Genomic DNA, 12,416 nt, shown 5'->3' with positions numbered 1-12,416 from the left:
AAAGAAACTACAGTTAGACCTGAGAAGATCCAGCTGGGAGACAGAAACTAAGATGGAGGAGGAGGAAGGGACTTGTCAGAGGGAGAAAGCTCAGCAAGGACAGCATTTACAAGATATTGCATATAGATGCTGTGGCCCCATGTGTACAAGCGAGAATAGAGATGGCATGCTGTCAGATGAAATGCTGAGACGACAGCCTGTTTTGATTATGCTTCAACTATGTGATACACTTTGGATGCTGGTTTAAAAGCATCCTTTTATCATAAGAAAATGGGAAGAAATATTTCAAAAGAAGAGAAAGTTAAATATCCAAAATCATACATTGCATCGTTGCCTTTAATAGAGGAAATGGAATTGAAATGCAATGGAAAATTGAACAGCACTGTGGTGTACTAGATGAGACCTTCAAAGAGCAGCTGATGCATCCACAAAATCTAGAAGTCATCCTCCACTTTTTCAAAGCAGAAAATGCTCATCCTGTGCCTAAAGAAGTCCAGGATAAAAACATCTTACAAAAAGGAACAAAAACAATGTGTTCAAACTTCTTTTTATTTGAAATAGGAAGTGATATTTTCCAGAAAGTTTAATTTGGGGTATAGCGAGATCTTCTTTTAATAATCAGTAACAGCATAATTATAATCAAAGTATGCTTATGTTTCATTTTGGGGGAAAAAAGGAAATTATTTTGCCCTTAGTTTTTAAAAAAGATTTAATGAGATATCCTTGTGATTAATTTTAAAATTGTCTTTATTTCCAGCTCTATCTTTAAATAGACACTGGTGAAATAGATATTCTCAAAACCTTCTAACCAGAATATTTTTTGAAAAATAAATTAGAATATAAATAGATAGAACTTCATAATCTCTCTAAATAAAAAAAATAACATGAAAGATAGGAATTTAAAGACTGTGATATAACTTGTTTTTGCAGTTTTAATAATTTGCTTAGAATGATTTTCAAGAAAACCTCCAGAGATATCTAACCTTAATTTTAGTTCAATAAAGTTTCCCTTAAGTTTTCCCTCTTGGAATTAAAACAAAAAAAATTTTTTTAATTGTATGTTAGAATGTCAAGGGAGAAGAGGAGCCACATTTCATGACACCCCAACCAGATGAAGATAGGAAGAGAAATATATGACCTACTTAGCGGAGATTCCAGTTTAGAAAACCTCAAAGTGCCAAGGGAATGGAAGGGGAGTCGCCCTGGCCTACTCCAAACTGTTTTTCTTCTGTTTCTAGCACTTTATTTGTTTTTCTTCTACAATACTTTCATTCTCCAATTTTGGAATAACTTGCAGTGAACATATCATCATGTCACTACAAATTGCAAACCCTCTGAGAACAAGATCTGTTTCATCATATCACTCACGCTGAAAGGCACAACTGAAGTTAAACAATAGATATTGGTTGTTTTAATCTCAGAATATATTTCTAAAGTTATGGCATATAATATGCATGCCTTTTTTATGACTGTCTCCTGTTAGAATTTTCTAGTATTTATGAAATAAAACATTAAATTAAAAACACTATATGATTTGTATAGGCCTACCTATAAATCTATAGGAACTTTTTGACTCTAATTTGCTAAGGTTTTAAAGTTTTAAAATTGAAGAAAAAAAATTGTCTAATCTTACAAGTGAATCAGTATTGAGTTTGTTGTTCCAAAAGAAATTGTGTTAATAGAGACTGTTAGCGGTCTATCAAAATCCATCCTCCCAAAAAATGTACCTACATTTCCCAGTCTCCACTACTGTTGAGAATGAAGGTGTAACCAAGTTCTCAATAACAGACACAAGAGGAAGTATGGTGTCACTTTCAGACCTGGAACATAGAGAACCTCGCAGGGAGGTGCCTTCGTACTTTTTCCTGCACTCCATGCCAGCTGACAAGGATGATGTCCCCCAGAGCATCACAAGCTGGAAATGGCATTATCATTTTCATCTCAAGTCCTTGAATGATTGATTGTGTGGAGAAGAGTTCCCTTTGCTGACTTGGAACATTTACCTTACTGTATTTTATAAGGGAAAAATAAGTGTTGCTTTGCTCTTTTTAATAAGGGAAAAATAAAATGTTACTTGAGTTTCAGCCATAACATCCCAAGCCAATTTGCAGTAGCACTATATTGCTCATCCTGGTTGATGTGAACAGCATTTACTCAGTGTCTCCTCTCTGCCAGGCAGTGTGTTACATGTTCCTATTCAATTTCTTAGATGTTACAAACTACTATATTTTCAATTCAGTATTTATTGAGTTCTAATGCAATCAGGTATCACTAAACATTTATGTTTATTATCTCATTTATCCTAACAATAACCTGTAGGTTATACTACTATTTTTTCCCACTTTACAAATAATAAAACTGAGGCTTAGGAAAGTTAAGAAATTAGTCCAAGTTCACACAGCTAGTAAGTAGAGTAAGTGGAGAGGAAACCAAACGAGTCCATAAGATTAACCCTTATGCTATGATATCTTGGTCATATACTACACCCCTAGTGTTATAAAAGGGGCATCTCCAAAGGCAAGTGCCACATTGAGAATCATGTCAAGGAAGTGACTTTGTCCTAAAGCCTGTTCCTTGTGTTCCTAGTATGATGCTAATGTGTGTGCTGCAATGTAGCTGAAAATAGCCAAGTGTGTTATCTAAGACAAGTCTTTGACCCCCAACAGAAATTTCCTACTCACCTCCATACTATGAGGCCCTATTAATTAGCAATCCCTTTGTCCATAGGAGATGTACTAGTTGTGGGAAACAAACAGAGGTCAATGTACAGATTCTGACCTTGAGGAGAGACAACACATATTAAGTAACTACATGAAACAAGTAGAAGGGACAGTTTTCTTTGACTTAAAATTTTTCAGTGGTAGGTGATTTTGGAGATTAAATAACCTGGAGCATAAGTCAGTGTTTGACATTTCAAAATTTGACCTCTATTGTGTAAGGGATTTCATAACTAGCAATTTCCTCAACAAATACTGCAATTTTTGTTGCTTCAAAAAATGGTTTGAGTATAAATCCAATGGACACAAGGACTTTGAACGGAACCGTAACTGGTATTTGAGTTTCCTTGTATAACACTCTTAGGATGCAGACTATTAAGAATAATATTGGCCCAACTTGGTAAAATTAACATCCCATCAATGAATATGTATATATATACAGCTATAACTAATTCCTTTAAATCACTCTTCAGTTATAACTTAGATTGAAATTTCCCTATTTTTAATTAAGGCAGCTGCTTATTTTGCTATAAATTTTATTACCACCATTGGCGCATACAATATAACTAGCTTTCAAAAAGCAGAGTACCTCTGGAACTCAAATTCTCATATCTAGATTTATGTTTGCTCAGCTTGAGACTGGCTTTTGCAGTATCAGCTTTTGGCTCAGCCTTGCCCTTTGGATATGGTTTTCCTGCTAAGTCTCCTTCCCCCCAAAAGAAATAGGGCTATATGACTAGCTTTGCTAGGAAGAATTTCTTGGCCAGCAATGCATTATCTCTATGTATATTCTGTAGAATACAATATCATTCAGCTATAGCCTCTTTTTTCCTAAATGTCTGTGTTTTTTGCAACTTTACATAATCCCACCAATAAATTATGTGGAACTCAGATCTCTGAAGAAACAGAAAAGGAAGGCAGAGGATTTTAGTTTTGTGTCTTGATCCCCAGGTGGGTGCCTTCATCCACAGCTGAGCCCTTCCTTTCTAACTTTCTGTGGAATTGTTCATTAGGATTGTTGAATTTTGGAATATTTACTAGACTGTAGTAAATGATATTATTGTCCCTTAAAAGGCCTATAGTCACTCTCCCCTTCCCCTTTTACATATCTGATTTTATTTCAATGTGGTAAGTTAGTCTAGGCAAGCTCTACCTTCTAGGACAAAGCTTAGCATGTGTCATTAGGTTGGTGTGTCAGTTTGGTCCTTAGGGAAACAAAGGCCAAGACAGAATTTAAAATGCAAGAGATTTATTGGGGGTATAACCTATGAACGATAAAGGGAGCAGGAGTAGACAAAGAAAGCCCTCAGACTGCAAAATAGCCCTAATACATGAGATGAGAAAAGGGAAAGGAGGTGAGTGGTAGAAAAGAAAACCTCAAGTTGCTTCATACAGCACCATGGGGCACAAGCACCAAGGTTACCAGTACAGCAGTCATGAGTTGAGCAGAATGACCAGGCCAGGCTCTCCACCAAGCCTGATCATTAACCATAGTCTCCCAAGGAGAGAGAGTGATCTACTTGAACACTGCAGCAGATCTAGGAGACCTGCAGCTGAAGAACTGAGTAGAGTGCCTCCAAGATGGCACCACTGCAATTCTATTTGAGGTTTGCATGGAAATGGTTTATTTAAGAGAGCCCAGGAAACACCATTAGGGAATAGAAAGGGAAAGGGTCAGACTAAGAATGTTTGTCTTATCATGTTAGTTTCCTGTTAATGTCATAACAAATTATCACAAATATAACGGCTTTAAATACCATGCATTTATTATCTTACAGATTCTGTAGATCAAGAATCCAGGCATGATGTGGCTGAGCTAATTTTCATTTCAGAGTCTCATAGAATAGAAACAAAGATGTTGCAGGTCTGGCGTCTTATCTAGAAGCTCTGACTGAGAATCTTCTTTATGGGAGAGCTTATTCAGGTTATTGGCAGATGCTTCTGGCTGTAGGACTGAAGTCTTGCTTCCTTGCGGGCTACCAGGTGATAACAACCCATAGTTCCTGAGACCTCTCTCTAGTCCTTGAACATTGGTTCTTACATCTCAGAGCTAGAAATGCTGCATCAGCTCCTTCTTATGTGCCAATCTGTCTGACTTCTTCTGTCCCCAGCTAAAGAAAGGCCTCTGCTTTAAGAACCAGGTAATTATATTGGGTATACCTGGATAATGTTGGCTACTTTCCATATCTTAATACATATAACCTTAATTAATTCCATAAAGCCTCTTTTCTCACATAAGATTAAGAGTTCCAGGGATGAGGGTGCAGACTTCTTAGGGGCCATCAATCTGCCTACTATAATTATTAAGCAGATTACCATTGTAGACAAACAAGTCTTAACTCTGCTTGGGAAACCTTGCAGAAAGTGCAGACTAGCCTCAGATGTGTTCTAACTGGATAGTGAAGAAGCTGGGGTATTTATCCTTCAATTCCCATTTGCTGAGAACTGTTCCAGACTCACCCAGCACTTCCAGCATTTGCTGCTGAGAATAAGCCCCAAGGCGAAAGCAAGGTGGAAGAGTCCTAGTTATATACGGTAGGATACCTTCAGCATATGAGTATCAAGAGAGTATGGATGGGATAAAATGCATTGACAAAAATGTGTTGATGTAAGAACAAAGTAAAATCCAGCCATCTCCTTCTCCTCCTCCTCCTCCTCCTCCCCCTCCTCCCCCTCCTCCCCCCTTCCCCTCCTCCTCCTTCTCCTCCTCCTCCTCCTCCTCCTCCTCTTCTTCTTCTTCTAATAAATTTTCACTTTATCCCAAACTTTCCATTCTGAGAGAGGAGTGTGGATAAGGCTTTATTTAAACCTCAGTCCTAAATTCTGTAACTTAGTCTTTTTTCAGAGCTTTAGCATAGGCTATGAGGTTTATGTTCAAGTACTACCAAAGTAGAACTTTGATTCAAATGTATGAGATTCCTTATTTGTAATATTTCCACTGAAACTCCACTATCCAGAGGTGTGATTAACAAGGCAGGAGTAAGGTAACATAGATTTATGCTTTTTGGCCTCATGTTTGGGAATGTGCTCAAAGCATGATTATGCTTAGTGCCCAAAGCAACCTTAGACAATATGTTGTTCTTACATGAAGTACTTTGTTCTTACATGAAGTCTCCATATCTATCCTTTATAATCATCTGACAGCCCAAAAGAGGAACATATCTATGGGGGGAATAGAAAGGGCTGCCTCTGGAAGGCAGGCATACAAAGCAGCATTGTTGAGGCAGAGGTTAAGTGATATTTACTCCTCTTGTCCACAAATACTAGATCAATATATTGTGATGAGCACTCAGCTATAGACTCCATTCCTCAACAACAATACTCAAATATGTTTGGGAATAGTTTGGTAGATGAATTTTTTCACTCTTGAAAAATCAGCAACATTTTTCTGGTGAAATTTCAGCCTAGACAATATTACATGTTGTCCAAGTTTGCTTTGGATGCTAAGCTTAATCATGCTATTGAGAACATTCCCAAACACCAGGCCAAAAAGAATAAATCTAAAGAATTAATGAAGTCAGACAGGTTGATTTGAAGCCTGAGATTTCCTACTTGGTTAATGTAGAAACTTACTTACCTTGTCATCATAAACACAAGAAAGATAGTTGAGGACTCTAATAGAGATAATGCATACAAAAACAAATTGCAGCAATGGCTGACACAGTTAGAATTCAAATAATGAGTTCCTTTTTTTTCATATAATGTAGTGCAGGGTCCTTGAAACAATTAGAAAGTGCCTTTGTTTTATTTGTCATTTTCTCTGGACCTACCCAATTCATACAAGTGTTTCAAATGGCTGTCAATTGGCCCTCATCTCTCATTACCTTCACTCTGTCCTGCACCTGATTGAGAGCTTGAGGCTCTGGATCTCTCCCTTTGGACCAATGAAAGTCAAAGATGTTACTTTCTACATCACAGGGAAAGAAACATGCTCTGACAGATTCTCTGTGTACAAGGAAGAGTTTCTTATTTATCCAACAAAAATATTTTCCTCTCAAATGTTAAAAAGGGCTAAAATCTCTTCATCAAGTTTAAGAAACAAAAGCATTTTTAATACTATTTTACAATCTAATGAGGAAAGAAATGCTGCTACAATGCCATTAATAAGTTTGGAGGCCATATTTTGGATGTATTGTGCCCTTACTCAGGTACTGGGATGTTGAAGTAAGAACTGTATGTGTGTCAATTCTTGCTTTCTTTGAACACCTCACCTCTTTTATAGGACCTTCTAATTTCCTGCATCCAGCTTCTATTATAAATCCCCCAGAAATATATGTTCTAAGATGTGAATTAAAATGCCATTTCCTGTATAACAAGGCACCTTAGCTAGTTTTTGTGTCAGCTACCTTTGGGTGGTGAGTACTAGAGATAGCTCCCAGTTGTATGTTTTTGGGGAATTGAGAATCTTGGCATTTATTTATTCTCTAAGGTATTTTCCAGTATTGGTAAAAAAAAAATGAGTCCCAATTCTAATAGTAAACAGAAATATCTGCAGCCCTAAAGGATCTGATGGATTAGAGAAGTACAGTACTATTGTGGTAAGGTCTTGGGGTATTGCCAAAACCCAAGGGAATACAACATTTTATATAAACAGTAAACATGTTTACTGAATATTCACTCATAGATGATTGTGCCAAATGCTGCAGATGCTTTTTTTAAGTACAATAAAGTCACTGCTTTCATGAAGTTTGCAATCTAATAGAAAGATTATATTGAACATACTGAACATTGATGAGTGCCAATTGGAACAGCTACATGCAGTCTTGATTAAAAAAAAAAAAAGATTATCAATGAAGAGAAAATCTCAGAATCTCTTTGTGGATCTTGTATCCCAACTCTGCTTTTCCCTTGGGACTTGTTGCTAGTGACCCCTGCCCCAGCTTCACTGACCCTATTGGGTTGGAGAAGAAGGATCTGAATAACAGGTTCAAATGAAGAAGGACTATAACAGAGTTCCCCTCAAATAGGGAAAAATTCCAATTTCCTTCCTGATCCATGGAACCTGAGGTGAGATGAAGATTAAACCAAACTGAAAAGAATAGAAGAACAAAAGAAGATGATCAGTAATTTGATTATATGATCTATCAGCCATACTGCATTTATCTTTACTTAGCAACCTCTTTAACTAAATCCATGTGTGGCTCTTAAACTAGTTGTTTATTTCTCCCTCAAAAGATCATCTACACACTTGTAAGTCCATATCCCCAAGAAAGACTGGAGTTGCTGTTCCTACCTAAGACTCACGCTTCCTGAGTTCTGGTTTCCACCTCTGCAAGTGATTGACATAGTATTTGCCCCATTGAGGATGGACCCTGGCTCTGTTCCTGTGTCACTACCACTACTGTTACTGTGGTGTTACTGCTGCTACTACCCATTATGCTAATAGCTACCACTATTTATAAGCACTGATGCCAGGCACTTGGTAAGCCCTTTATATTACTTATTTTATTTGATTCTCACTGCAATTCCGCAGGGACACTATGGTTTAGAGAGGTTGGGTAACTGGCCCAAGGCCAGGAATCCTGAAAGCTAGAATTTTCTCTTAGGTTTGTCTGAGTCCATATTTATTACTCCCAACCATTACATAATACTATCCCTTTGAGGATCTGTTCTACAACTTGAAAACAATTATTCTAAACTCTCTTTATTCAAGTGACACTGACATATATAAGATGGCTTGGTTGGGGATTAGTTTGGGTACAGTAAAAAGATAAGACATTATTATGCTGCATGTCTAATAATTGCTATCTAAATGCCATATTTTTCTTTATCCTCGATGGTGGTGTGCCACCTTTAAGATTACGGATGGTCTAATGATGAGCCCAGATATTTTTCTGGTAAAAATGCCTGAACCGGGTGAGAATAAAACACTGGGAAAAATGAATCCTCATCAACCCCTGGTTGCTCTCAATTCTTCTGTATGGGGGTATAATTACTCTCAAGCTCAGAATCTGACATCAAACTTTGGTTTCCAGTGACTCTTGTCAAATTCCTCTGATTGTAGGTTTGCTTCCCTTTCTCAGCCCTCTCAATTGTGTTTGGCCTACTGCCACATAACCTGCCATTATCACCACCAGGATTTAAGCAGTACCTCTTTAGACATACTGAACAATGTGAAACGTTCATGTTTATAAATGAAAGATATTATGGGCACTTCTCGTGGTAATAGCCCATTTTGAATTCTTTTCACAAATACAGAAATTGTTCCATCAAACCATTCAAATAATAGGTTAGCTATTCTGACCCATTTCAACAGATATTAGTTGAAAACTATATGGCCATGCACTATGCTAGGTGCTAAGGATAGAAAATAATTTTATGTCCAGGAAGTATCCAACTAGTAGGAGAGACCAGTACACATTATAGCCACAGAACAGCCTCAATAATAGGAGAGGTCACGGGAGCTCTGTGAGCCCAGAGAAGTGGCATTTCCAGCAACTTGCAGGTTCAGAGCATCTTGCTGTACATGATAGTAGAAACTCGTAGCACACTGTTCAAATGGCAGCGACACTTTGCCACAGACACTGTATGAAACAACAGTGGGAAAGATGACACCTATAATTTAAGTAGTCATAAAATGAAAGTCTTCACACACTCTATAATTTTGTGTCTTATGCATACATACTCACATGACGATCATTCTCTGGGTCAGCTTCATGATCGTTCCTATACAGGCTGACAGTATGTTTTAGCGGAACAGGGACTCTCCAAGAATAAATCCAATGGGCTTTTACTTTCGTGTTACCTCCTCAGCCTCCTTTAACAACATGACCCTCCTTAATGGAGCACCATGTCTCACAGTACACAGTTAGAGATCAAAAATTCAAATGTAAGCCCTCCTAGGAGTCATGGAAATAAAAAGTCCTGGTAAAGGCCTATTCTGTGGCAGGCATTGTGAGGAACATTTCGATGTAATCATTCATTTAATCCTCACAATGTTATAACAGGAGCACCAGAATTCTCCCCCTTGACAGTTGGGAACACCAAGCAGAAGCTCAGAGGGGTGGAGGAACATCCCACAGTCTCACAGCCTGAGTCAGGAGGCAAATCCAAGATGATTCAACTTTAGAGGAACCCCCATCCACTGGAATGAGTAAAGAATGAGTAGAAATCACTGATACCAGAAAATTTCCTAAGGCAAAAGAGTTAAAGCAGGAACATTCAAGAAGAGGGCAAGAGCTTGGGCAATACAGTGACATCCTTTCTAGAATTTGGGCAGTCATGAACCTTACTCACATCCTATTATATACAGCCTTCTTGATACTTCCAACTCCAACACACACACCACCCCACAAGCTTTGAAGAGGCTTAAAATTGAGCTTAATCTTCCACCTGTGAAATTTTAAGGCCAGTGCACGTTAGACTTATACTAGGCAAAGGCCCAATTCTCCCTCCTCACACAGCAAGCACATTTGGGGCACTAAATTGCAGGATGTGATTATCTTTATATTTTAAAGGAACTATCTTTTAGAGTGCATAATTACTGAAGCAGCTGCCAAGCATGGACCCTCTGCCAAGCACTTGCCCACAAAGAGGTTTTTACGACATGAAGACAGTGGTTCTGGGAGCTGTGGGAATCACTCTGTAGGCACAGTTTACATTTCTCAAGGTCCCCATCTACCACTCCAGGAACATATAGGCTTTCATACAAAGCAAAAGTCTGAACACACTCTAGATACTGTATCAGAGTTTCTGCATTCTAGCCTATACTCTATAAGCATGTGACCTTTAGAAATCCATTCTTTTGAAATCCCACTGTCTGTATGAGTAGAGAGGAACTACAGACCACCAAGGCTTTTCCCACTATAAATGTATCATACTATAAGAGGTCATTTTAACTAAGACATAGACATAATTCCACAGAGGGTACAAGGCGGTATACTATAAGGGACACAAAAACAAATTAACTATGTCCCATGTCCCTAAAGAATTGCTTCATTTTAAGGACTGCTAGGAATACCAACATATAAAGTTATAAAATTATTACTGTGGTTTTAACATTTCAGTCATTGTGTCTTTATACCCTCTTACTTTTTCTAAACACATTGAAGTACAGATAGTTGTGGCTGGGGTATAGCTTATTGGTAGAACATGTGCTTAACATGTATGAGATCCTGAGTTCATTCACCAGCACTAAAACATTAAAAAATAAAAATAAAGTTCATCACTACAAAAAATAAAATATATACAATGTATACGTATGCAATCATATCTATCTCACATCATGGTTGTCAGGGTTAAGCTAATAAATATATGAAAAGCGCCAAGAACACGTGGAACGTTGAACAACAACAACCATATGTTAAGGGTGTTCTATGCAGGTATTTTGGGGACATTATGTTTTCAGATGTTATTTAATGCTCATGAAAGTCCTCAGAGATATGTATTCCTATACTTATTTTATAGATAAGAAATATGAAACTTGGAAAATGAGGTATCTTGCAAAGGTCATACCAATCACTTGAATTCATTCCTCTCTCATTCCAAATGCATATATTTAATCAGATGTTATTTTTCTTCTCTAGTCACCCTTTCTACATTCAGTTGTTTCTGTTGTGCTCACTTAATAGCATAACCTCTGCTTTTTTCAGTTCAATTTTGCATCAGAATTTCTAGGTATACATCCAAGAATCAGTGTCGGTAAAGACAGGCTCTCAGCTTTAAATATGTCCTGTGTCCTTTTAGATAGAATACTCAACATCATTTGCTCCATTCCGTGGACTTTTTCAATTTTTCTCCCTGCATTATGGAAAATGATAATTGTCAAGGTTTGCTTTGGATCTTTAAGTCATGAGAAGTTGGCAGAGGATTTCAGAGCCACAGGCTGCTCGCTCTGCATCTCTGCCCTCACTTCCTACTGCTCACTCCTTGAGGTGAGCTATCTGTCAGGACACACTGCCTTTTGGACTAGATCCTTGGCACCAATGCATGTACTCTCTCCCCTTTCTGAAATAATTCTGTAAGCATCTCCACTCATCATCACCATCATCAAAACCAACTGGTCCAAGAGCACTCATCTCTCTATGGCAACGAGCACACATTACTTGTACACAAGTTTGAAGACCACCCCTCCTATAGTCTGTTCTCAGTGTAGTCCCCACTCTGTCTCCTCACATGCATTTCAAATGTTCTTTCATGGCCTGAATCCAATAGCACTCACTTTTATCATTACTTGTCCTCTGCCGAACAAGACTTTGCCTCCTCCTGGTTGTACCTCTTGACATGTTTCCTACTTTTTTGCTGTTCTAATTGGATTCTGTCACAGTCCCTTTCCTTTAGAGCCACACCAAACTAGTGCTAAAAGTTCGAGTGACATCTTTTACTTTCTCTGCGTCAACCTCAATTCTGCTGTCCCCGGTAGATCTTGTCAGCCCTACCTGCCCACTCTCCTGGCTGTAAATAAATTCTAGACTATTGACATATTTATCAGAGAGTTTTTACCTAACTTAATAAATGGGCCTCAGGAATTCTGGAAACATCCTGAACCTGGAAATATGGCATGAATTTGTGCCCTTTTCTAATGAGAGAATTTATGGCTTCCATGAGATCAAACCAAAAAAATCTAAAATCTTAGATGTAGATATAAATAGAACCAGACAATGTTAAAACTAGAAGAGACATTAAGAAACATTTGGTTTTATTTTCTCATTGTGGAATTATACACACAGGAATTCTGTGATAATAGCTTGGGAATACTTA

This window comes from Callospermophilus lateralis, chromosome 16, assembly GCF_048772815.1.
Source record: "Callospermophilus lateralis isolate mCalLat2 chromosome 16, mCalLat2.hap1, whole genome shotgun sequence".
Taxonomy (NCBI): domain Eukaryota; kingdom Metazoa; phylum Chordata; class Mammalia; order Rodentia; family Sciuridae; genus Callospermophilus; species Callospermophilus lateralis.
This window is presented reverse-complemented; position numbering follows the sequence as displayed.